The sequence below is a fragment of the Paroedura picta genome, chromosome 9 (genome assembly GCF_049243985.1).
Source record: "Paroedura picta isolate Pp20150507F chromosome 9, Ppicta_v3.0, whole genome shotgun sequence".
Lineage (NCBI taxonomy): Eukaryota > Metazoa > Chordata > Lepidosauria > Squamata > Gekkonidae > Paroedura > Paroedura picta.
In genome coordinates, this window is record NC_135377.1 from 80,675,616 (window position 1) to 80,699,823 (window position 24,208).

The following is a 24,208-nucleotide window of genomic DNA, read 5'->3' on the forward strand; positions in this document are numbered from 1 at the left end:
ATTGTAAGGAAATTAGTAGAATTAAATTAACATGGCCTGACTTAAAAGGGGGGAAAGGTTTAGAAATAACTGCCCTGAACTGGTGACTGAAGGGGAACACGAGTGTGATCTTACTGGGAATCAAAATAGCTACCTATATATTCGCATATAAGCCAATCCGCATATAAGCCAAGGCACGTAATTATACCACAAAATGCTGGAAAACCTTATTGACTCACTTATAAGCCAAGGGTGGTGTTTGGATAGTGGCTTTTTTCCCTCCCCTCCCCCCTGTTTTGGGCAGGATTTTGTTCCCTTTTCTTCCGACCCTCCTCCTCCATCCTCTTTTCCTCTGACTCCTCTTGCCTTTATTCCTTCCTCTAGGGGCTTTCCTCCTTCTGCTCTTTGCTCTCCCTCTGAGACAGAGGCTTCAGAGCTTCCTGCAGAGCTTCCTGCAACACGTGCTAGCCTCGTTAAGACAGGGAAGGGGGAGGCGGAGACTGCTCTTTCCCTCCCAAGCTTGCTGCGTCTCTGTTGTTCCTGCCTCTGCTTGTTCAGGCAAGTATACTTGTCTCCCACCCCCACCCTCCAGTCTTGTCTGGAAGCTGCTTTTTAAAATACCCACATATAAGCCAAGGGGGTCTTTTTCAGCTTAAAAAAAGGGCTGAAAAACTCTGCTTATATGCGAGTATATACGGTATATGCGAATGTAAGCCGCTTTGAGATTCCTTCGGGTAGAGAAAAGTGGCATATAAGAACCAACTCTTCTTCTCCAGTAATATCAGGGCTCTCTCAGCCTTACCTCCCTCACAAGGTGTCTATTGTGGGGAGAGAAAAGGGAAGGCAAATGGAAGCTGCTTTGAGACTCCTTCAGGTAGAGAAAAGCAGCATATAAAAACCAACTCTTCTTCTTCTTCAGTAATATCAGGGCTCTCTCAGCCTCACCCACCTCACAGGGTGTCTGTTGTGGGGAGAGGAAAGGGAAGGCAACTGGAAGCTGCTTTGAGACTCCTTCAGGTAGAGAAAAGCAGCATATAAGAACCAACACACAGGTAGGCTGTGAGTTGTCCTCACATAACTTGAACTTTATTCTGGTTAAAGATGATTGCAGCTGAGTTAAGTGGAAATGATCCACCATTTTAAGAACATGTTCAGCTGGGCCCAAGCAGCGCTGAAGAGAATGTAAGAACCTTACTCGATCGGATGAATCATCCATGTCATGCAGAATCTCCTTTTGTGAAACAGATAATTGGATGACCCAGAATATTCACAGCATGAACACAGAGGCCCAAGTCTCCCCTGTCACTGTATCCCAGACGCTGGCATTCACAACTATACTGCTTCTGACCATGAGGGGCTCATTTAGCACTCATTGCTAAGAAGGTGTCAATAAAACCATGACCTGGATTGCCCAGGATAGGCAAATCTTGTCATATCTCGGAAGGGTCAGCTCTGGCCAGTTCATAGATGGGAGGTAGCTTCAGTTTAGTCCTTTTAGCTTTATTTGGTCTAGATCCCACTGATTTGTCCTTTTTTCGTTTCTTTTTTGGCAGTCCATGGTTTCCATAGAACTCTCCTCCAACACCATATTTCAAAGGCATCAACTTTCTTCCTGTCAGATTTCCTCATTGTCCACCTTTCAAGCTTGTGCCTGCTGGGTAAGAATTTAGGGTGAATTAATTGGACCTTGGTTGCCATTGGCCCATCCTTACATTTCAGGATCTGTTCTAGTTTCCCAAGTTAGACACAGCAAGACACTTCTGCTAAGTAAGACTTGCCCACAGGCAACCGGGCAGGGGAGCTTGGAAGCCTCCATGACAATGGAAGAGAAGGCCTTTGACTTTCCTTTCATGATTTCATCATGCCTGAAATGAATGACAAATGTTTGTGTGGACAGGCAGACGCACAAAGGTTGGTATAGTGGTTAAGAGTGGCAGCTTCTAACTGGCAAGCTGGGTTTGACTCCTTGGTCCTCCACATGCAGACAGCTAGGTGACCTTGGGCTTGTCACAGCACTGATAGTGCTGCTCTCACAGAGCTGTCCTGTCATAGCTCTCTCAGCTCCAACTATCTCACAGGGTGCCTGTTGTGGGGAGAAGAAGGGGAAGTGACTGTAAGCTGGTTTGAGACACTTCGTAGTAGAGAAAAGCGGGGTACAAAAACCAACTCTTCTTCTTCATTGGTGATTTTTCAAGGTCATTTTAATGATGCACTGGCTAGTGTCCTGAAATAAAATGTCCGAGCTGAGAATTCTTAGAATCATAGAATCATAGAGTGGGAAGGGGCCATACAGGCCATCTAGTCCAACCCCCTGCTCAACGCAGGATCAGCCCTAAGCATCCTAAAGCATCCAAGAAAAGTCTGTATCCAACCTTTGCTTGAAGACTGCCAGTGAGGGGGAACTCACCACCTCCTTAAGCAGCCTATTCCACTGCTGAACTACTCTGACTGTGAAATTTCCCCCCCTGATATCTAGCCTATATCGTTGTTCTTGTAGTTTAAACCCATTACTGCGTGTCCTTTCCTCTGCAGCCAACGGGAACAGCATCCTGTCCAACTCCTCAAATACTTATAGAGGGCTATCATGTCCCCTCTCAGCCTCCTTTTCTCCAGGCTGAACATTCCCAAGTCCCTCAACCTATCTTCATAGGGCTTGGTCCCTTGGCCCCAGATCATCTTCGTCGCTCTCCTCTGTACCCTTTCAATTTTATCGACGTCCTTCTTGAAGTGAGGCCTCCAGAACTGCACACAGTACTCCAGGTGTGGTCTGACCAGTGCCGTATACAATGGGACTATGACATCTTGTGATTTTGGTTTGATGCCCCTGTTGATACAGCCCAAAATGGCATTTGCCTTTTTTACCGCTGCATCACACTGCCTGCTCATGTTCAGTCTACAATCCACAAGTACCCCAAGGTCTCGTTCACACACAGTGTTACCTAGAAGCGTATCCCCCATCCAGTAGGCATGCTTTTCATTTTTCTGACCCAGATGCAGAACTTTACACTTAACTTTATTAAATTGCATCTTGTTCTCATTTGCCCATTTTTCCATTGTGTTCAGATCTCGTTGAACTCTTTGTTTAAATCATTCTTATTTTATGGGTTGCTTTTGTTGCCTCCCTCTGTATTTTGATCATTTTTTCCCGCTGTTGTTATTATTTCATTGTACAAGTACAATTGAAGGGAGGGCACAGGGGTAAAAAAAAAATCCCCATCCTTTCCGTTTTCATAATTAGACAGGAGGGATGAACATCAAATTCTTGTGTCATTTCACATATCAGGTGGGTCACAGAGTGTATATTTAGCATCAGTTACTGGCAAGCATGCCTCGTTCCCAGTATTTCATCACATGCTTGAAAACATATGGATAAATGCCTTGCAGAGGCTTGAGGATGGCACGAAAGAGCCACACACCTCCCAGTTTTCTTCCCTGTGGTCTTCCCATTACCTCTCCTCCATCTAGAATCATAGAATCATAGAATCATAGTTGGAATGGGCCATACAGGCCATCTAGTCCAACCCCCTGCTCAATGCAGGATCAGCCCAAAGCATCCTAAAGCATCTAGATGATGGATGAGCAGGGGGTTGGACTAGATGACCCCTGAGGTACCTTGCAACTCTATTATTCTATGATTCTAGATTTTGTTGACGGGCAGAACAGCTCAGAGAAGGGAGCCATGCCTGAATCTATGGTAAGACAGGATCAAGTTTGTATAACCCTGGTCTTGTAGGGTCTTTGCCCCTTGAAGAAGACTTGTTTTTTATACCCTGATTTTCTCTCCCTGAAGGAGTCTCAAAGCAGCTTACAGTCTCCTTCCCCTCCTCTCCCCACAACAGGAACCATGTGAGGTAGGTGAGGCTGAGATAGCACTGAGAGAACTGCTCTAGGAGAACAGCACTATCAGGGCTTTGGCAAGCCCAAGGTCGCCCAGTTGGCTACATGTGGAGGAGCGGGGAATCAAACCCAGCTTGTCGGATTAGAAGTTGCCACTCTTAATCATTTCAGAGCTGAAATCCTGTTCACTGCCCATCTATACTGGGGCAACCAAAGAGCAGTAGAAAGTACATCACCACACCTTCCCCTTGCAAGGTTCCTTGGATCACTAAATTGCCTGCGTCTCCTTTGCAGAATACTTGGTTCAACTGCTGAGATTTACATCTCACTCCGTAACAGAACTTTCTTCTTTGTCTGGTGTATACACAGGATATCTGCCTGCACCTGGATGGCCCAGGCTAGTCCAATCTCATCAAATCTTGAAAACTAAGTAAGGTTGGCCTCATTTTGTGTTTGGACGGAAGACCCCCAAGGCAGTCCGAGGGCGACACTCACAGTAAGTGGATGGCAAATCTCTGGTCTTGAAAACCTGCTGGGTCGGCATAAGTCAGCTATGACTTGGCAGAGCTTCCACCCACCGTATAGATCTAATTAGTTTCAAATGAAACAACCACTGGCGAAATAGTATCAGTCGATAAATTACCTTTGTAGCATTCATTAGCAAGCGTACTGAGAATGTTGAAGCGAACAGAGTCATCAACAGCTCCCCAAAAAGGAGCATAATAACGATCCATCACACAAAGACTTATAGCCCAAAGAAAGAAAGAAAGAAAGAAAGAAAGAAAGAAAGAAAGAAAGAAAGAAAGAAAGAAAGAAAGAAAGAAAGAAAGAAAGAAAGAAAGAAAGAAAGAAAGAAAGAAAGAAAGAAAGAAAGAAAGAAAGAAAGAAAGAATGGGGCAGTAGTTGGAATCTACCCTAAGTGTATTCAGGAAGGAATAAAAGCAGGGTGAGATGCAGGGGATACAAAGCAAACTATAAGGAAGAGTTCAGAAACAGAAGTGACTGAGAAATTGCACGGATATAGTTCTTGTGTTTTTTCCCCCTTTGCAGTAAATAAAACTACTGATCTATGAAGGAAAACTAATAACAGCCATAAAGATGTTTACAGACAGCGTGGAATGAGCTATCAAAGTGCCAAATCAATAGCCGCTGTCACTAATTTAATTTTACTTTTCAAAACTTGAAAACTTTGGAGTTGTGTTATCAAAGCTCAGTTCCTAGCACGACTTCTTACAACCTCACGCCCACCAGGACTGATTCTGCACTTACTTTGTTTATTCCATTGTGGATCCTTCTGAATTCAGATCAATTTGAACTCAGGTCTTCCTCTATCCCCCTCCCCCCCCCCCATTGAAACAGAAAGTGTTTGGAGAAGCTAAGAAGGGAGGGTGAGCCAACCACAGCAGGAGCCTCTTTCTTTTCTTGAACGAGGGGTGGTGGTGGAGAGGATTGGAGACCACAGAGGAGGGGGGGGGGAAACAAGAGGCAAATCTCTGCTGAGAGACATTAGGGCTTCTGGAGAGCAGTCACTTTACGGGAAGCCTTGCAACCAGGAAGACTTTGAACCAATACCCTGGCCAATCAGGGAAGACTTCTTTGCTGCAGCCTCATGGCAGCAAGTTAATTCTCGAAGAGCAGAGAGCTGCACTCTTCCTGATGCCAGTCTTTCAAATATTAAGGCTTATATCCACTCCAGCATCTTGTGGGGGAAAGTAGGGTCACCACAAATCAATCATGCTTGTTGCCAAGGGAAAATTTAAAATGAAAATGCAAATCAAATTCAATGGAGACGGGAGGGTAAAAAGCCCCACGCAGTCTATACCCAGGTCAGAGCCTAGCATGTATGCATGGTAGGCAGCGTTGACTTAGGAAAACTCAGGGTTCCACTGCATGTCAAGGGACGGCTCCTAGGGAATCTGATCTTCTCATGATGGCCCTTCCCTCCCGTGCAAGGATTTCCCCCCAAATTCAAGAGAATTGCACGGGAGACAGACTTTTAGCACTGTGGAGAAGTCCCACCACTAGTGGAAAGGACATGCTGTCTCACTCCCTGGAAATGCCAAACCAGGAGGGGAGGGGTTGAAGTCAGACAGACAACGTTTAGCTGTGCATAATGAGACACAACCCCTCTGAGCTCAGTGGTAGAGTCCAGCATTGGGGGAAATGTTGTGTAGGGCAGGGGTAGTCAACCTGTGGTCCTCCAGATGTTCATGGGCTACAATTCCCATGAGCCCCTGCCAGCATTTGCTGGCAGGGGCTCATGGGAATTGTAGTCCATGAACATCTGGAGGACCACAGGTTGACTACCCCTGGTGTAGGGCATCTACTCAGTATGCCAAAGGTCCTGGGTTCAGTTCCTGTCATCTCCCATTAAAGCATCCATAGGTGATATCGGAGATCTCTGCCTGAGGCCCTGAAGATAAGTTGCTGATCGGAGCAGACAGTACAGACTTTGATGGATCGAGGGTTGGATACAGTATACGGCAGCTTCAGGTGTATTCACGGGTGAATGTTGAAAATTAGGTGTGATTCTGATTGCTCTGAATAAAGAAGTACTGCGTGGCAACTGGAGGTGTTTTGAGGGATGGTAACATGTAGCCTTTCATTGCTCCTATTAGCACATCTATCATCACACCAGATAGGACACGGTGATGAAAGGTGTGAAAGGGATTACCTTCATAACAATCTTCAGTAAATGTTTAATGGGCTATTGCATGACATGCAGACCTCTGGGCAGTGGTCCCCAACTTTTTAATCACCGGGGACTGGTCAACGCTTGACAATTTTACTGAGGCCGGGGGGGGGGGGTAGTCTTTTGCTGAGGGACGTCGCCGCTGCCACCTGAGCCCCTGCTCTGCTTGCTTTTCTGCTGGCGCCCCTGACTTCCCACCACCCACTGGGGGGGTGCTGCCAGCAGCAGCTGCGCAGTGCCATGCCGAGGGGGAGTCCCAGCCATGGCGGCCACTGGAGAGCACCAAAGGTGAGCCAGCAGCAGAGTGGCAGGTCAGCCCCCAAGGCAGCAGCTGGGGAGGAGGATGAGGAGGAGCTGTGGCCTGGTACCAACTGATGCACAGACCACTACCGGTCCCCGGATCGGGGATTGGGGACCACCGCTCTAAGGCACTGACTACAGACAAACAACACACACATGACAACATGTTTTCTCTAACATGTAACATTTAACTCCACTCACCTGATATATCTGCCCCCTTTCCCCTCCTTCCTGTTGCCTGGTAAATGTGCAAAAGGGGAAAGAAACAAGCTTCCTTGGAGAGCTTTAAAAATTAAATTATTGGCTCCAGTTATACTCAAACAGAATAACATAATTATAGAATGATTGACTCGGAAAGGGCCATATGGACCATATGGACCATCTAGTCTGACCCCTTGCTCCATGTAGAATCAGATGATAAAGCATCCATGATAAGTAATTGCTCTAGATGAATCCTCCAGTAAAAGGGAGCTCATCAACTCCTTATGAAGCCAATTCCATGGCTGAATTACTCTGTCAACATTTTTTCCCTGATATCTAGCCAATATCATTCTACACATATTTTAAATCAATTACTGCAGTTCCTATTTTCTGCTGCCAACAGGAACCATTCCCTGCTCTCCTCCAAGTGATGGTTTAGATCCTTAAAGAGAACAATCCTGTCCCCTCTCTACCTCTTCTCCAGGCTGAACATTCCCAGGTCCCTCAGCCTTTCCTCCTAGGGCTTTATCCCCAGGCCCAGGATCATTTTCATTGCTCTCCTCTGTACCCCCTCAATTTTCTTCATGTCCTTCTTGAAGTGAGGCTTCCAGAACTGCACACAGGACTCCAAGTGGGGTGTGACCAATGCAGTATACAGTGGGACTATGACATTTTGGAATTTTGATGTGATGCCCCTGTTGATACAGCCCAAGACTTCATTCGCCTTCTTTACCATCGCATCACACTGTCTGCTCATATTTAGCTTACACTTCTAATTACCCCCAGATCATGTTCACCCACACTGCTACCCATCCAGTATGCATGCTTCTCATTTTTATGACCCAGATGTAGAACTATGCACTTATTTAATTGCATCTTGTTCTCATTTGCCCAGTTTCCCAGCATATTTAGATCTAGTTGAACTCTGTATCTTCTCGGGTGTTCCTTATTCCTCCCAGTTTGGTGTCATCTGTAAATGTAATGAGCTGTCCCTGAATATGCCTTAATTTATCCAGGCATAGTTGAGATCAGATTTATTAGCTTTGGCAGAGATTTTTTGGCATGTATTCAAATCAGACAATGCCTGGAAAACATTGATAAGTCCTCCGGCCGATATAGTTTCGAATCAGCTCTATCCAAGGGCACATCCTTGATGCATCTAAAGGAGTAAAATGAGAAGCTAACTTGCCAGTTCCCCCTCCCTGTTTTGGAGGCTCCTAGATGGTAGAACAAGCACCCAAAATAGGTGCACTGTTGTATTGGATATATTACGGTAGATGACCCCTCCCAAATGGTGACACCCCTCCCCCCTATTCACATGTGCATTCTTCCCTTTTCACCCAAAATGATCCAGCTTCTCTTGGCATATCTACACGATATTTGCTTTCTACACGATATCTACACGATATTTGCTTTCATAGAATTCCAGCTGTCATGGCTCCCCCCAAAGAAACCTGGGCACTAAAGCCAGGCGAGACTGCTGAAAATTCCCTGTCGATGTTCTTTGGCGCCCTCCCACAAAATTACATTTGCATGCTGACCGAGAGAAAGAGTTGGTGTGTGCTAGTCCTCGTGAGTTTGTTCAGTTCAGCCTCAGCCGTTCCCTCCTGGAACCCTGCCGTTCTCTGCCTCAGAACCTATATCAGAAGGTCTGAAAGAATCCCCATGGCGGGTAGAGGTGACCAGGAATTTTAGTAGCGTAGTGCAGGGGTAGTCAACCTGTGGTCCTCCAGATGTTCATGGACTACAGTTCCCATGAGCCCCTGCCAGCGTTTGCTGGCAGGGGCTCATGGGAATTGTAGTCCATGAACATCTGGAGGACCACAGGTTGACTACCCCTGGCTTAGTGCACACTCACAGCAGTGCTTAGAGATATTAAATTAGGCACTTTTTCACGTGACAAGATTGGCAACTGTTCATTTTGCCAGGTATTTTCTTGAAAATCCAACTGAGAAGGGCCTCCCCTCATTAGAGAAAAAGGAAGCACGGACCTGCCCAGAGAGTCATGAGCCGCAGATGCGCATCACTGGAAGAAAATAAGTGTCTCTTTGCACAGCGATTTCCGAGGCAGCGTGTAAATGTCCATACAGACGAATTGCTCTGGTTTTGCCCAGCACAGCATTCTGTGCGTTTCACATTCTATGTTTCTTATCCCATCCCCCATAAATGATGCCCTGGACTTTGGGAGAACTATTTTTATTCCTCAGAACTCAGCACTTTGAAAAGCTTTGTTTGGTAGCCAGCCCTGGTGTCCTAATGTGTATGCAATAGATGCATCATTATTTGTCTGGAGGGGGAGGAAGCCTGTTCTGAGCACTGAGCCAACAAGATAAAGGGACACATTCCGGAAAACCTTGGACTATTTTAAGCCAGGCTGGATTGACCTCTCCACAAGAAGATGACCATATTAAATCAAGAAGCCAAACAGAAATGGAGAGACGCTTGGAAAATCACTTCTTTGATTCTTCCACTTTCTTCTGAAATAGACAACCTTTTGCCTTCATTCATTCATTCATTCATTCATTCATTCATTCATTCATTCATTCATTCATTCATTCATTCATTCATTCATGTGGACTTATTGCCCGCTACTCCCCGTGAACTGGCTTGTGGCAGGTTGCAAAACAGGTTCCAATACACCCCCCCAATAAAATCCCATTAAAACCCAATTAAAATGCACAATATAATAACAAGGCAGTAAAAATAACTCCATCCTATGGCAGTACTCCCGCCTGCAATCCTGATTGCCACCAATGAAGTCAAATAATTGGTAGCGAGTGTCTTCCTTGGGGGGGCACCAGATCTATAGCCTGAAAACTGGTCTCATCCATAAACCTGGTGAAAGAGTTCCGTCTTATAGCCCTGCAGAACACCGAAAGGTTCCACAGGGCCTGTAGCTCTTCTGGGAGCTCATTCCACCAGGTAGGGGCCAGGATCATAAAGGCCCTGGTCCTAGTCAAGGCCAGATGGACTTATCTGGGGCCAGGAATGGCCAACAGATTGGTGCCTGCAGAGTGCAAAGACCTGCAGGGGGCAGAGAGCGACAAGCGTTCCCACAGATATGTGGGCCCCAGACCGCAAAGGACATTAAAGGTCAAAACTAAAACCTTGAACTGGATCCAGGCTGCAGCTGGCAACCAATTTAGCTGTCTCAGCACAGGCTGCATATGAACCCTCCAAGATATGCCTGCGCAGACCCTAGCAGCCTAGCAAATGCAGTTTGCACCAGCTGCAATTTCCAGGTCAGGGACAAGGGTAGGCCCACATAGAGCAAGTTACACCAATATGCAAAACCAGGCGGTAGCTGTCTGGGTCCCACAGGTCCAGCAATGGTTTCTTAAGGAGAAGACGAACCACAGCCCCCTTCAGCAGCTCAGGGAACTCCACTGTTGGCAGGGAGGGATTAATAATATCCCTGAGCTGGCCAAGTTGGGCAGGGATCAAGGGGAGAAGTGGTGGCCCTCAACGACCCCAGCGACTAGTTCAATTTGGGTAATGGGAGCCTCCTGAAGCCATCAAACGTCACCTCCAGAGGCAGCCAAGAGGCCTCCAGTTGCCTATCTGCATCAACCATGGCAGGAAGGTCACAGTGGAGTGACAAGACTTTATCTGCAAAATAGCTTGTTAATGCCTCACATCTCAAATCCAATTTACTAACATTTTTGGCGCCCCTCCTCAAGGGCAGTGAGAGAGCAAACTACCCTGAACAATTAAGCCGGGTGACAGCTGGCGGATGCAATTTCTGCGGCAAAAACATGAAGACCCTGGACAACAGGCACTTCACATACGTATAACAAATGTGAAGCAGATGAAGAAGGGCCCTTTATTGATTTATTTTATTGACTAGCGGTCAAGCCCGTTGTATCCAGGAATGCATCAGGCACTAGCAGCATGCGCAGTCAGAGGGAGCTACCTGAGGCGGTGGCAGGGTGGCGGGGCGTAGTCCCTGGAGGTGGCTGTGCCAGCGCACTTTGTTGGAGGGGTCAGGCCCTCTGGTGGATTGGGCAACGGGCTCACTGGCGTTTGGGACGGGCTGTATACTGGCAGGAAGTCGAGCGGCGGCATGCCGTCGGAGGTGGCAGGCTTGCTGGCAAGTAGAGCGACGAGCTGGCTGGTGGTTGGGGCCGGGCTGGCTTCTGGCAGGCAGGTCGAGCGGTGGTGAACACATAGAGCCCCAGGAGTGCCCTCTTCACCAGCCAGGAAGTGTCTGGCAGCAAGCCTGGCTGAGCAGCTCATGGCCGGCTTCTGGAGGCAGATGCTCTAGGGCAGGGGTAGTCAAACTGCGGCCCTCCAGATGTCCATGGACTACAATTCCCAGAAGCCCCTGCCAGCATTCGCTGGCAGGGGCTCCTGGGAATTGTAGTCCATGGACATCTGGAGGGCCGCAGTTTGACTACCCCTGCTCTAGGGGTTGGCCCAATCCGGGCACGGCTGGCAAACCCAGGTGTGCCCGGATTGTCCCATGCAGGTGGAAACACAGGCCGGGCACCCAGAGGTGTCCCAGAGAGTGCTCCGCCCAGTGTGGCCTTTCCCAAATATTAGAGCAAGCTTATGGTAAGGATGTATTGAATTTTTATACCACCCTCCCATAAAGCTCAGGGCAGTTTACAACACAGGTTCATACCATACACATGCTCTGGTATGCATCATCAGTACTATATAATGCAGAAGTGGACTGTGTAAACTGTCTCAGCATCATTAAATAACCATTAACCATTTAACTGTATGCCAACATAAAGCTCAACATTTAAGCCCTAACTATTTTGCCACGTAACATAATGTTTGACCATAACTCAGCAGGCTGGTTGGGTAAGGATTGCCTTGTGATATGTCCAGCAGGTGTATTCTGGAGGGCCCTGTGGGTATTATCCACTTATTAGCCCCAACGAAAACCTTGTCACAAGAACTCTGTTCTGCAGGCCTTGCAGAACTGTGCTAGCTCCACCAAGGCCCAGATCTCCTCCAGGAGCTCATTGCACCAAATGTCCTGGCCCTGGTTAAGATAAAATGTCCTTCTTTGGGTCCAGGGATCACCAGCCGGCTGAGTTTGGTGAGTGTAATGCTCTTTTTGGTGTATAGGTAAAGAGGCAGTCCCTCAGGTACTCTGGGCCCAGGCCATGTATGGCCTTGAACTTGATCCGGGATTCAACTGGTAACCAGGGCAGCTGTTGGAGTATAGGCTCTATTGTGCTCCCATGAAGACCCTGGCTGCTGCATTCTGTACAAGTTGTAGTTTCCGGAGCAGGGATAAGGGTAGGCCCGTGTAGAGGAAGTTACAGAAGTTCAGTCTAGACTCTATAGCAGGGGTAGTCAAACTGCGGCCCTCCAGATGTCCATGGACTACAATTCCCAGGAGCCCCTGCCAGCATTCGCTGGCAGGGGCTCCTGGGAATTGTAGTCCATGGACATCTGGAGGGCCGCAGTTTGACTACCCCTGCTCTAGACTCTGGAGGTGACTGTCATGTGGATCGCTGGGGCTAGGTGTTCTGGAGCAAAGTAGGGCACTTATTATCCTGGCTAATCAGATAAGGAACCAACCATTTCCTGCTCCATCCTGAAGTGACTGGCTAATGCTGCATTGTTGCCATCTGGAACAAGGGAAACTCCATGGCAAACCCTGCTAAGTGAGATAACCATTTTCTCTCCTCAGTGATCTGATCTGCTCCACTGTAGGAGGCCTCTGTGCCACCCTCCAGGCAGGAAAGGGGGTTCAGGCGGGTGCTCAAGCATTATTCCGATCAAAGTATCATCTTTTCCCTTCTTTACTGGAAGCTCAAAGTGGTTTGCAATAAAATTAAAATCCCAACAAAATCATGGAGCAAATCATTAAGAATGTGATGCAATACAATAGCAGCCCTATAAAAACCCAGATCTTTTAAAGGATCATTTGGCAGGCTTTAGAGCCATATCTTGTTTCAACAGCCGGGTATAAAAGAAATAGCCCGATCCAATGCCTCCAAGGTCCTGCAGCTCATTCTGAAGGCTGAAATGGCCCCACTTTTTGCTGAATATTATCTGTCTGTCTGTCTGTCTGTCTGTCTACCAACCTACCTACCTACCTACCTACCTACCTACCTATCGCCTTCCCCAAAGGCTCAGGGTGGTTTACATCAAACGGAAACAATACAAATAACTCATCTTTAACGCTCCTGTGGAGCGGATTAAATAAAAGGGTAAGGCCACCTGGGAAGGAGTTAGGGTGGAGCCTGTCCGGGATAAAAACTCGGAAGGCCCAATCAGGAGCCACGAAGCAGCAGCCTCACCTGGCCAGGCCGGGGACTTGTCGAGGAGACTGAACAGGCAGCCCACACGGTAAGTCCTCCGGCCCGGTCTCTCCTCCACCTAGGGAAAGGAGCAGGATGCCGCGTCAAAGATGCTGAGTCCCTTCTCCTTTCCCGCCCCGTGTCCCTTGCTGCAGGGGTGGGGCCTGCGGTAGGTCGGCCCCTTCTCCTGGCCCCAGGAACAGTCTTGTCGCGTTGTAGACGCAGCGAGCCTGATCCTGGGGCCAGTAGATGCCCCCGGAACACTTCCCCATGGGTGGGTTGCCGGTTCCCGGCCTTCTCCCAGCACTGGGACCACCCTCGCCATGCCGAGGTTGCTCCCGGGCCCGGGAGAAGCATCCGCCAGGCTTCTGGGGGGGGCGCCACTGGCCTTCTCTCGCCCCCGGGAGCAGGCTCGCTGCGGCGAGCCTGCTCCCTGGGCTAAGAAAAGGCTTCCCGAGCCTTCCAGGTGGGTGAGTAGCTGGCCGCAGGGCTTCTCCCAGCCCCGGGACCAGCCTCGATGCAGCAACACTGGTCCTGGGGCCAGGAGAATGCCACAGGATGCTGCTGGGTGGGTGGGTGACCGGCAGACTTCTCCCGGTCCCGGGACCAGTCAGCGGAGAATGCCCCAGTTCGCACCCCACTGGCCCCGGCGTCTCAGCCCCCCAGGAAGCCTTCGCCCTGCGAAGGCTTCCCTGGCGACGGGGGCCTAGAGCCCAGACTGCATATGGCCTTAAAGGTGATAACCAGAACCTTAAGCCTGACCCAGAATTCAACCGGAAACCAGCGCAGCTGTTGGAGGTATTGCTGTGAGGACCCTTGTAGCTGTGTTCTGGACCACTTGTAGTTTCCAGGTCAAGGCTAATGGCAGGCCTGTGTAGAGCGAGTTACAAAAGTCCAGTCTAGAGGTGATCGCATGGATCACTGTGGCTAGGTGTTCCGGGGCCAGGTAGGGCGCTAGTAGCTTGGCTTGGCGGAGATGGTAGAATGCCAGCCCTGCTACCGTCATGGTCTAAGCCTCCATAGAGAAGCTGTACAAGGTTCTGCCATGTGAAGAGCATAAAGAGATGAGAAGAGGAAGGTACTGGTGGCATATCATTCCTTCCCTCTCCACCCCAGGAGGTTCTGAAGAATTCTATGTCTCTCTACTATACAATATCTTCATTTTTGAAGGAGGAGGTGGGGCAATCACTCTGATCATCGTTGTGGTTAGGTAGACACCGGGAGAGAGCAGGCTTTCTCAGTTAGAGCTTCATGAAACCTTGGGGTCTCTTGAGAGTTCTGGAACGGTTTCCTGAATGGGTGGGAGTCAATTGATATTTTTAAAATATATTTTCAAATTTGTTAAACATTTATGGTCATGTCAACCTCTCCCTTCCCAAATGGCCATTGAAAGGCCTGGAAGGGGGTGGGGAGGGGAGGGGATGTGGATGGGCTCAGCTCTGCTTCCCAACCACATTCTGCACGAAGGAGCCACTTCTGGGGTTTCTTGGAGCCCGAAGAATGTTTCAGGGGTTTCTCAAGGGTAAAAAGTTGAGAATGGCTTAGTGATGCCGACTAACAAAATGCAGTCATTTGGAGAAACTGTTTTGTTCTTGCTGCTTTAAAAACTTTCGCATTGCTGTGAAATATAGTAGCCATGAAGTTCTACTTTACCTTGATTTCCCACCCATTCCTCGTGGTCTTATATAAGCAGTCCAGAAAATCAACATCCACAGAGCCTTGTAATTTGCACAGAAAAAATACACTGTTTTGTCTCTTACTGCTTTCCCACAGGAACCCAGATTTCTTGGTGTAGACCAGAGTCAAGTTGAATCTACACACTTCCCCCCCCCCCCGCCACCCATGTTTCTTTGATATATATCAGAAAAGCTCTCCTTTTTGATGAATTCTGAAGTTTCTTGAGTAGGGTTTCTTGCTCTTGCATGACTTGCTGAAACTCCCAGCATTGAGAGAACTGAGAGAACAGAACTCAAAGGCAGTTTCAGTCCACTTCAGCGACTTTGCAACTTGAGAGCCAGTTTGGTGCAGTGGTTAGGAGTTCGGACTTCTAATCTGGCATGCCGGGTTCGATTCTGCGCTCCTGCGCTCCCCCACATGCAGCCAGCTGGGTGACCTTGGGCTCGCCACAGCACTGATAAAACTGTTCTGACTGAGCAGGAATATCAGGGCTCTCTCAGCCTCACCCACCTCACAGGGTGCCACCTCACAGGGTGCTTGTTGTGGGGAGAGGAAAGAGAAGGCGATTGGAAACCACTATGAGACTCCATCAGGTAGAGAAAATTGGCATATAAGAAACAACTCTTCTTCTTCTTCTTCTTCTTGATTTTGCCATTTCACACCACAAAATCCAGTTGCAAAGTGTTCTTTAGTGTGTACAAAAATGCCCCAATTAGAACTGGCCCCAGGTCACCCAGCTGGCTTCATGCAGAGGAATGGGGAATCAAACCCGGTTCTCCAGATTAGAGTCTGCAACTCTTGACTACGATACTAAACTGCGCTGGTTCACGGCCAATATTTTGAGGATGCGTTCTCTTCAGGTGAAGAAGTGTTGGAACGTGAGGCATGAACACGAATAAAAATCAGCATCTCTGAAACAAATCCACCAATGACATCGCAGGGCTATTGAACCAATTCTGAAGGCCAGTCAATCAGAGATGAACCTACATGATTTTGATCACTTCAGGGAATTACTCAACTGCTTGAAACTGTTCTCCATCGTTCATCTCACTGAACACAGCTATATTGGAGGTATCCCTCAGACTGTGTCTTCATGAAGGTGGAGCAATTAATGGTTGAACACCTGCTTATTTCAAGCTTCCATGGTGCCTGCTGTCTCCTTACTACACCAGGCAGCGAGGGGGGGAAACATGTAATCAAGGCTGGCCAATCGTAATGCAGGAAGAAACGTTCCAAAGTCCTTCAGCTGATAATGCAATTAGAGGTTTTGTACACAAGGATGAGGCTTGGAGAAACTCGGGATTGCAAAAAGATGGCTTAACTGGCTGGCATTTTCAGAGGTGGGCACCACTCCTCTTTCGTTAAACCACTGCTTTTATGCCCATGGCCTGGGGCTACCAAACTCCCAAGTGGGTAAAGACAACACAAAAAGAATTGGTGCAATGTGAAGAAAAGCTTTCATCCAATGCTTTGAAAGCACAAACAACACATAAAAATGTTAACAGGCCATAGGAATGCCATTGGGAAATTCCAAAACGGAAACCAGGAACTAGACAATCCTGCGTTTCGCAGGTGAATGCTTCTTCGTGGTCTTTTATAGTTTGAAGCGTTGTCACTCTGCCATTAAAACAGTGGTTCTCAACCTTCTTAATGCCACAACCCTTTAATACAGTTCCTCATGTTGTGACGACCCCCAACCATAAAATTATGCAAGGATTCTTTCACAGAAACTAAACTGAAGCTGACCAATGGGGTGAAGATCCTTTGTTCATGATTGTATATAAAAAAAATTTCCCTAGGGTTTCTCAGTTCAGTTCTGCCTCTTGTCCCTCCGTGCTGATCTTGCTCTTTTCCACTGCTCCAGACAGACAAACGCTCTATCTTGATCTACCCCACAAGGCTGTTGTGTAAATGCCCCCCCTCCCGGTCAAGCTGCTCACCCTGTGGGGACCCCTGTTCGCTTGACCCCCAAAGGGGTCCTGACCCCCAGGTTGAGAACCACTGCATTAAACTATGAAGAAATCCATTAGTACGTGAAGAAATTCATTAGTACGCTAGAGTTCTCTGGGCACTTGTGCAGCAAAGTTTTTGCTGGGGTCCACTGAGGAAGCATTCATGAGCAAAACTCAGGATTGTCCGGTTCCTTGAGTGGATTTTGGAATTTCCAGGGGCATTCCTACAGCTTATTAACCTTTTAATGTATTGTTTCTGCTTTCAAAGCATGTGCTCACCAGGCCCTGTCATACCTCTATCACAATCTCAGCATGACCCTCTGTCCCCCAGACCTCTTCCCCCTTTATTTTCCTATCCACTTGAATGTAGTGTGGTAGGTATATTTTCGCCTATTCCTTTTTGTTATTTTCCTTCCAATAAAGATTGTTATTATTTTACTATAACCATCTGTTGTCTGCCTTGAGTTCTAAAGGGTGTCATCAACTCGTAAACATTGGCAAACAATCCAATAGCTGCATCACCAAACCTCTCGCAAAGCAATTCTCCTTTGCTAAATATACACGTGTCTTGGGACATATGTGTGTGCATTTCTGGTAAAAAAGCATTTAAAATATTTTTATTGTATTATTACACAATAACATCTTTAAAAATTAAAAACACGCTTCCATGGACTCCACAGTGCAGCTCCAGGGTGGGAGAAAGACTCTTTATAACCAAAATTTTAAAAATGTTCCCTGTGGTTCTGCAGCACTGTTCCACCTTGCTGACCCAGGCAAGGGCAGAGAGAAGCCAGGCCAGGCTCTATCAGTGGCAGAGGAAGCACAAGGACCCTCACCAACCTGGCAGAAGTGGTCACCCTCAAGTGCTTTACAAAAAGGGCAGGGTAGTTGATGGTAGGAGGAGGATGGAAGTGATACTTGGCATCAGTGGGATGGTTGCATGGGTGGAGAATGCAGTTGAGATGGCTCAAGTGTTCCCACATATGCATGGCCCAGATCCGACTTACACACTGATGGATCCCAGGGCAATATAGTTGCCAGGGGCAACTGAAGGCCTGAGTCATGCCAGCCCTGGGACCGCCCCTGGGCTGGGCCCAGTTCAGTGAGAAAATGGGAATTAGCCCATGGGAATTGGCCCCATGCACAAACTGCTGGTGAGTCCAGCCAAATCCCTCATGCAAAAAATGTTGCTTTGGTGGCAGCTCCCACCATGGCCCAAAGATCTCTACTGGGATCCCCACTGTGTGAGGCAAACATTTTTTGGCTGGCTGCCTCTTCAGCAGACGCCATTTTGTGGAAGCCATGCTGTGGCTGTGGCCATCACGGTGCGTTCAGAAATCCAAAGGTGCCCCCAGGCTGTTGTCCCATTCTGCTGAGATCCCTTGCCAGGTCCATCCCAAATCTCCAGTAATTTACAAAGCTGGAGCTAGCAACCATAAAATAGCCATTTACTACTGACTTGAGGGTGGATTTCCTCACAGAAAATCCAAGAGGTATTTCAAAAACAACAGCTTTTTATTAACAACTCCAACTCCAAACGCTGAACAGAGAAACTGGGCATACACACACACACACACACACAACTTTAATACATTCCAGGAAGCCTGCCGAGAGCTCTGATTAGCCCTTAATGAAGAAGCCTGATAGGCCCTTAACAGGGCCCCCAGATTGGTTCGTTGTTAGATTCTCATTCAGATTGCTATTGGTTAGTCTTCATTTGCATAGAATGCCCACATATATAACACCCCTACCCCACTAAGGCCCATTATGCACGGAATGGAAGGTCTGCATTCGGGGTGGAATGGCGGCGGCTAAAATCACGTTATGCATTCCGCAGGCGGCAACCAGGCGCAGAGTCAACATATGCCGCCGAAAAAGCCGCGTTAGCGAGAAGCGGAAGAAAGTGGAGCTTCCTGGGACCAGGGCACAACCAGAAGCGGCTCCGGAGTAGCTGTGTGCATAATCAGATACTCTGGGTTTTGCTGCCGTTGCGTTCCGTCCCGTGCGTAAGCGGTTTGCTTCGTTTCTTCCTCCTCCGCGTTCTCCATGCCGCCATTTTAGTGGCCGTGCATAATAGGCCTAAGAAAAGCATCCACCAGGTTATACACAAAGTCCTGTAGATCCTTGGGTGCATTTTGTTGCCTGTAGAATCGTCTGAGTTTGGGGTGGCCACTGCCAACATTGGCACCAACACTGCTGGTTCTGAGTCTGAAGACAGCATGGTTGATACGTCTGGTAGTGGAGTCAGTTCCGGTGGCAGCGGCAACTACAGAGAGGAGGATACATCAGCAGTTGGTTCAGCCTCACTATGACTAGTCATCCAGACTATAGTCATCTGAGTCTTTGGAGGACATGCCAGAAGGTTGTGGCATGTCCTCAGTGATGGTGGGAAGACGTTTCTGCATTTGGTCCACATGGCAGTGCAGCGTGTTGCTGCCAGATGTTTGTACCACATATGACACTGGTCCTGTGCTGTGAAGGACCTGGGCTGGTATGCAATGGGCCCTGCCGCCATAGTTAGAGAGCCGACAATCACCCTGCGTGGCCAGCTGGGAAAGGCGGCTGCCCGGGGGGGGGGGAAGAAAGCCCTTTTCAGAGAGCCCCCGATCACCCTGCCCGCCTGCCTGGGAACGGCTGTGACCTGGGGGCGGGGGGGGGGGGGGGCTAGTGCCCGCTGTATTTTGTTTACAGCGGGCTTAATTTCTAGTTTATTTATATTACATTTTTATACTTCTCGCCCTTGCAGCTCTGGGCGGTTCACAGCATAGATCAATGTACATGTTTCAATATAATATGATGTATAATACGTTCCAACATCAAACTCAGTAAATTGCATCAACCTTGTTGAATATTTAAACCATTAACCATTTAACTGTTTAATGTATGACCATTGCTTAACAGATTGGTCAGACTGGAAATTGCAATTGCCTTGCAATGGATGCTGTAGGATGCTTTGGGCTGATCCTGCGTTGAGCAGGGGGTTGGACTAGATGGCCTCTGTGGCCCCTTCCAACTCTGATTCTGTGATTCTGTATCCAGTGGGGATATCTGTTGGGAGGGGGTACTGGGGGGCCCAGTAGATGTAATCAACTCATTGGCCCCAACTCTGTTTTACAGGCCCTGTGGAACTGTGCTAGCTCTTGCAGGGCCCAGTCACCTCTGGGAGCTCATTCCACTAGGTGGGGGCCAGCATGGAGAAGGCTCTGACCCTGGCTGAGGCCAAAAATGCTTCCTTGGACCAGGGATCGCCAGCCAGTTGAAGTTGGTTTGTTTTCTTCCCAGTTATCTGCCTGAGCAACATATAGTACAGTATCTGAAGCACACTCCACCTTATCCTGTGTATTTGTGGATCACATACCAGATAAGTGAGAGGAAAGAAGAGTTGGTTTTTATATCCCACTTCTCATTATTTGAAGGAATCTCAAAGCGACTTACAATTGCCTTCCTCTCCCCACAAAAGAAACCTTGTCAGGCAGGTGGGGCTGAGAAAGCTGTAAGGGAACTGTGACTGGCCCAAGGTGACCCAGCTGGCTACATATGAAGGAATGGGTAATCAAACCCAGTTCAGCAGTTTATAGGCCACCTCCCTTAACCACTACTCCACATTGGCTGAAGGGAAGCATCAATATCCTGCTAAAGGACTACGAGTAATGAATAAAAAATTATATAAGCCAAGGAAGGAAGACTTTTCAACTGAGTTTCAGAAGATATTCTGCCCCCAATAAACAAAACACTAATCCCAGAAATCTACAGAAAATGTAGTTACTGCTAACTCAAGTTCCATTGATTTCAGTGGGATGAAATGCAATAAAATTGGGGTGGGCTGGAGCAGTCTTTGTGTTTCAAGCTATTATTACCCCCTCTCCCCCTAAGGGACTGATCCAGACAGTTAAGTACTTTTAGGTCTCATTGATAGTAATGGGAGAGCTTCAGCATGGTTAATGCTCTCCTAAAGGACACAACCTTACAGTCATTTTTAATAAAATAACATGTCCCAGTCAAGCTTTTCAGCATAGAGAAAAAATGCTTACCCCATCTAGTCATATCAGTTAGGCCAGGGGTAGTCAAACTGCGGCCCTCCAGATGTCCATGGACCACAATTGCCAGAAGCCCCTGCCAGCAAATGCTGGCAGGGGCTTCTGGGAATTGTAGTCCAAGGACATCTGGAGGGCCGCAGTTTGACTACCCCTGAGTTAGGCTTTCTGGTAACTTCTCCAGCTTTGTGATAGTAATTTTAGACCGGGCTACAAGAACTACATACATTTATCTATTGATGTGGAAACATCTCTATTGGGGGCCTGGGAAGTCTATGGACATGGTGTTCCACTCCCTCCTGCGCCTGTAAGAGGGTCTGCTAATAACAGCTGAAGGGAAGACTTCAGGAAAAGGAGGGAGGAAATGTCAGCATCAGATATGGAGAGGAAAGGCCAAAGGAAGATGACGGAAAGGCAACTGGAGGGAAAGATGCAGCATTCCTGTCAGTTAGCCACGGCATGGCTAGGACAGGCCAGGTGAGGGTCGGGCAGCTTTCTGGTTTTGGCCTTGTCAGTGAGTCAGGGAAGGAGGCAGGCCACCTCCTCTGTCCTCCTCCCTCCCTTCATCCCCCCACTCCTGTAACTAAACAACACAGCCAGGAGGGCAGCAAGCCCATGTCCCCCTGCCCTGCTGATTTCCTTACTCAGTTTCTTCCTCCCTTCTCCTTTCCAGCCTCATAGCTACCAATGGGCAGGGTGGTCAAAGTGTTTAGGCACATCTAGAGATGGCCGTAGCCAAAGGATAGTGTCTGGTTGGCAGGTTAACATGGATAGAGAGGTTGTCGAGAGCCATTTAGCTGCACTGGATGAGTTCAAATCCCCTGGTCTGGATGAAATGCACCCGAGAGTACTCAAAGAACTTTCCAGAGAACTTGCACAGCCCTTGTCCATCATCTTCGGAACCTCTTTAAGGACTGGAGATGTCCCGGAGGACTGGAAGAGAGCAAACGTTATTCCGATCTTCAAAAAAGGGAGGAAGGATGACCCGGGAAACTACAGACCAGTGAGTCTGACCTCTGTTGTGAGTAAGATAATTGAGCAGATATTAAAGGGAGCAATCTGCAAACATCTGGAGGGCAATTTGGTGATCCAAGGAAGTCAGCATGGATTTGTCCCCAACAGGTCCTGCCAGACCAACCTAGTTTCCTTTTTTGACCAACTAACAGGTTTGCTGGATCGGGGAAATTCGGTTGATGTCGTTTACTTGGATTTTAGTAAAGCTTTTGACAAGGTTCCCCATGATGTTCTGATGGATAAGTTGAAGGACTGCAATCTGGATTTTCAGATAGTTAGGTGGATAGGGAATTGGTTAGAGAACCGCACTCAAAGAGTTGTTGTCAATGGTGTTTCATCAGACTGGAGAGAGGTGAGTAGCGGGGTACCTCAGGGCTCGGTGCTCAGCCCGGTACTTTTTAACATATTTATTAATGATCTAGATGAGGGGGTGGAGGGACTACTCATCAAGTTTGCAGATGACACCAAATTGGTAGGACTGGCAAATACTCCGGAAGATAGAGACAGAGTTCAACGAGATCTGAACACAATGGAAAGATGGGCAAATGAGAACAAGATGCAATTTAATAAAGATAAGTGTAAAGTTCTGCATCTGGGTCAGGAAAATGAAAAGCATGCCTACTGGATGGGGGATAAGGTACAGAATCCCCTTTTGTAGCAGTAGTTTGAATCCTTCCAATGAACCCCCAAACACATTTAATTGTGTATGGTATAAGAACATAAGAGGAGCCCTGTTAGATCAGACAAGGGTTGGGTGCTTGGGTGCCTGAACCGGCTAGTCACTCCTGACACAGCCAGCGCCGTGCCGTGGGGGGAAAGGGGAGGCACGGATGTTGGCATGCTGGCTCCGTACCTGCATGTGTGTGCCTGCCAGTGTGCCAATGCCCGTGGCTCCCCCCCCCCCCCCGTGCGGCATGGCAGAATTTCTTGGGCAGAATTTCATGGCAAGATTTACTCAAGTGTGTTATTTAAATTCATGCTTATTTCATTTTCAGTTCTTTTCCAGAGGTTTTCTCAGGATACAAAAAGAAATAAGAAAGTAACAACATCAGAGAACACTCCAAGCTCTTTACCATATAGCATAGCAATCAATTAACTAGAGAGTGGAAATGCAGAATAAATGGACACAGGCACACACCTACACAGACACTAAAATATCTTTTACTGTCTATGAAATGGTGTTTACATACATAAAAGAAAGTAAACTGAAAGTGCATCTAATTCCACTTTTCATACCCCTGCTGTGCCTAATTATTTGAAGTGCCCTTAGAAAATTCTGATATAAGTGCAACATATGTTGCCAGTAGTTAGAGTGCCAGACCACGTTGTAAAGAATGCTAGAATGATATGAATGCTAAGTTTAAATGCAAGTGTTATTCTACAAACTGCAAAGTGAAGAGGAATCTGTTATCCCCTGACCCCACAGACGAGATATTAGTGAAGGGAGCGTGAATGTAGCTCGTCCAAATATATATCAGAAAAATATCTTAGCAATATGTTATATAGTTGGATCTCCAAATGGTATCCAGAATTTTCCAGGACACTGGGAAATGGGTCCAGAAACGCCAGGAAATATTTGGAAGTAACCAAGAATATTGTGAACCAGATTTCTAAGGTTCCCAAACTGTCCCTCCACCCCACTCGTTATCTTGCTGGGTATCTGTATCTTAGAATCATAGAACCATAGAGGTGGAAGGGGCCACACAGGCCATCTGGTCCAACCCCCTGCTCAACACCGGATCAGCCCTAAGCATCCTAAAGCATCCAAGAAATTTTCTTCTTTCCAGGGTGTAAACTGCATGGAGCTTTTATTCCAATCCCAGGTCGATTCAGTCCCTGCCGTCTACACAGAATGCGATTTCTGTTTTGATATTGGGCGATTTTAATTTTCCCTCTGCACCAAGGAGGATTGATCTGGAGTGACCCTACCATTTCCTCGCCATATCCAGGAGTCCTTTTAATCCTCGATATTGTAATATTGCTCCCTCCGTGGTAGAGCAGTTCTGATTGGCCAGCTGACTCCGTGGTAGAGCAGTTCTGATTGGCCAGCTGACTCCGTGATACAGAAGCTCTGATTAGCCAAACCTGCGAAGCCAGCCAAGACTGTTAGTTTTTTAAAAAGAGGAAGCCCTAATTTTCTTTCTGTAGAAGCTGCAGCAGCCCTCACTTCTCATATTTTTTCCTCCCTTCTCTGTTGTCTTCAAGCCCCCCCCCCCTCCATTCAAGAAAAGAAAGAAAGAAATAGGCTCTCTCTGGGCT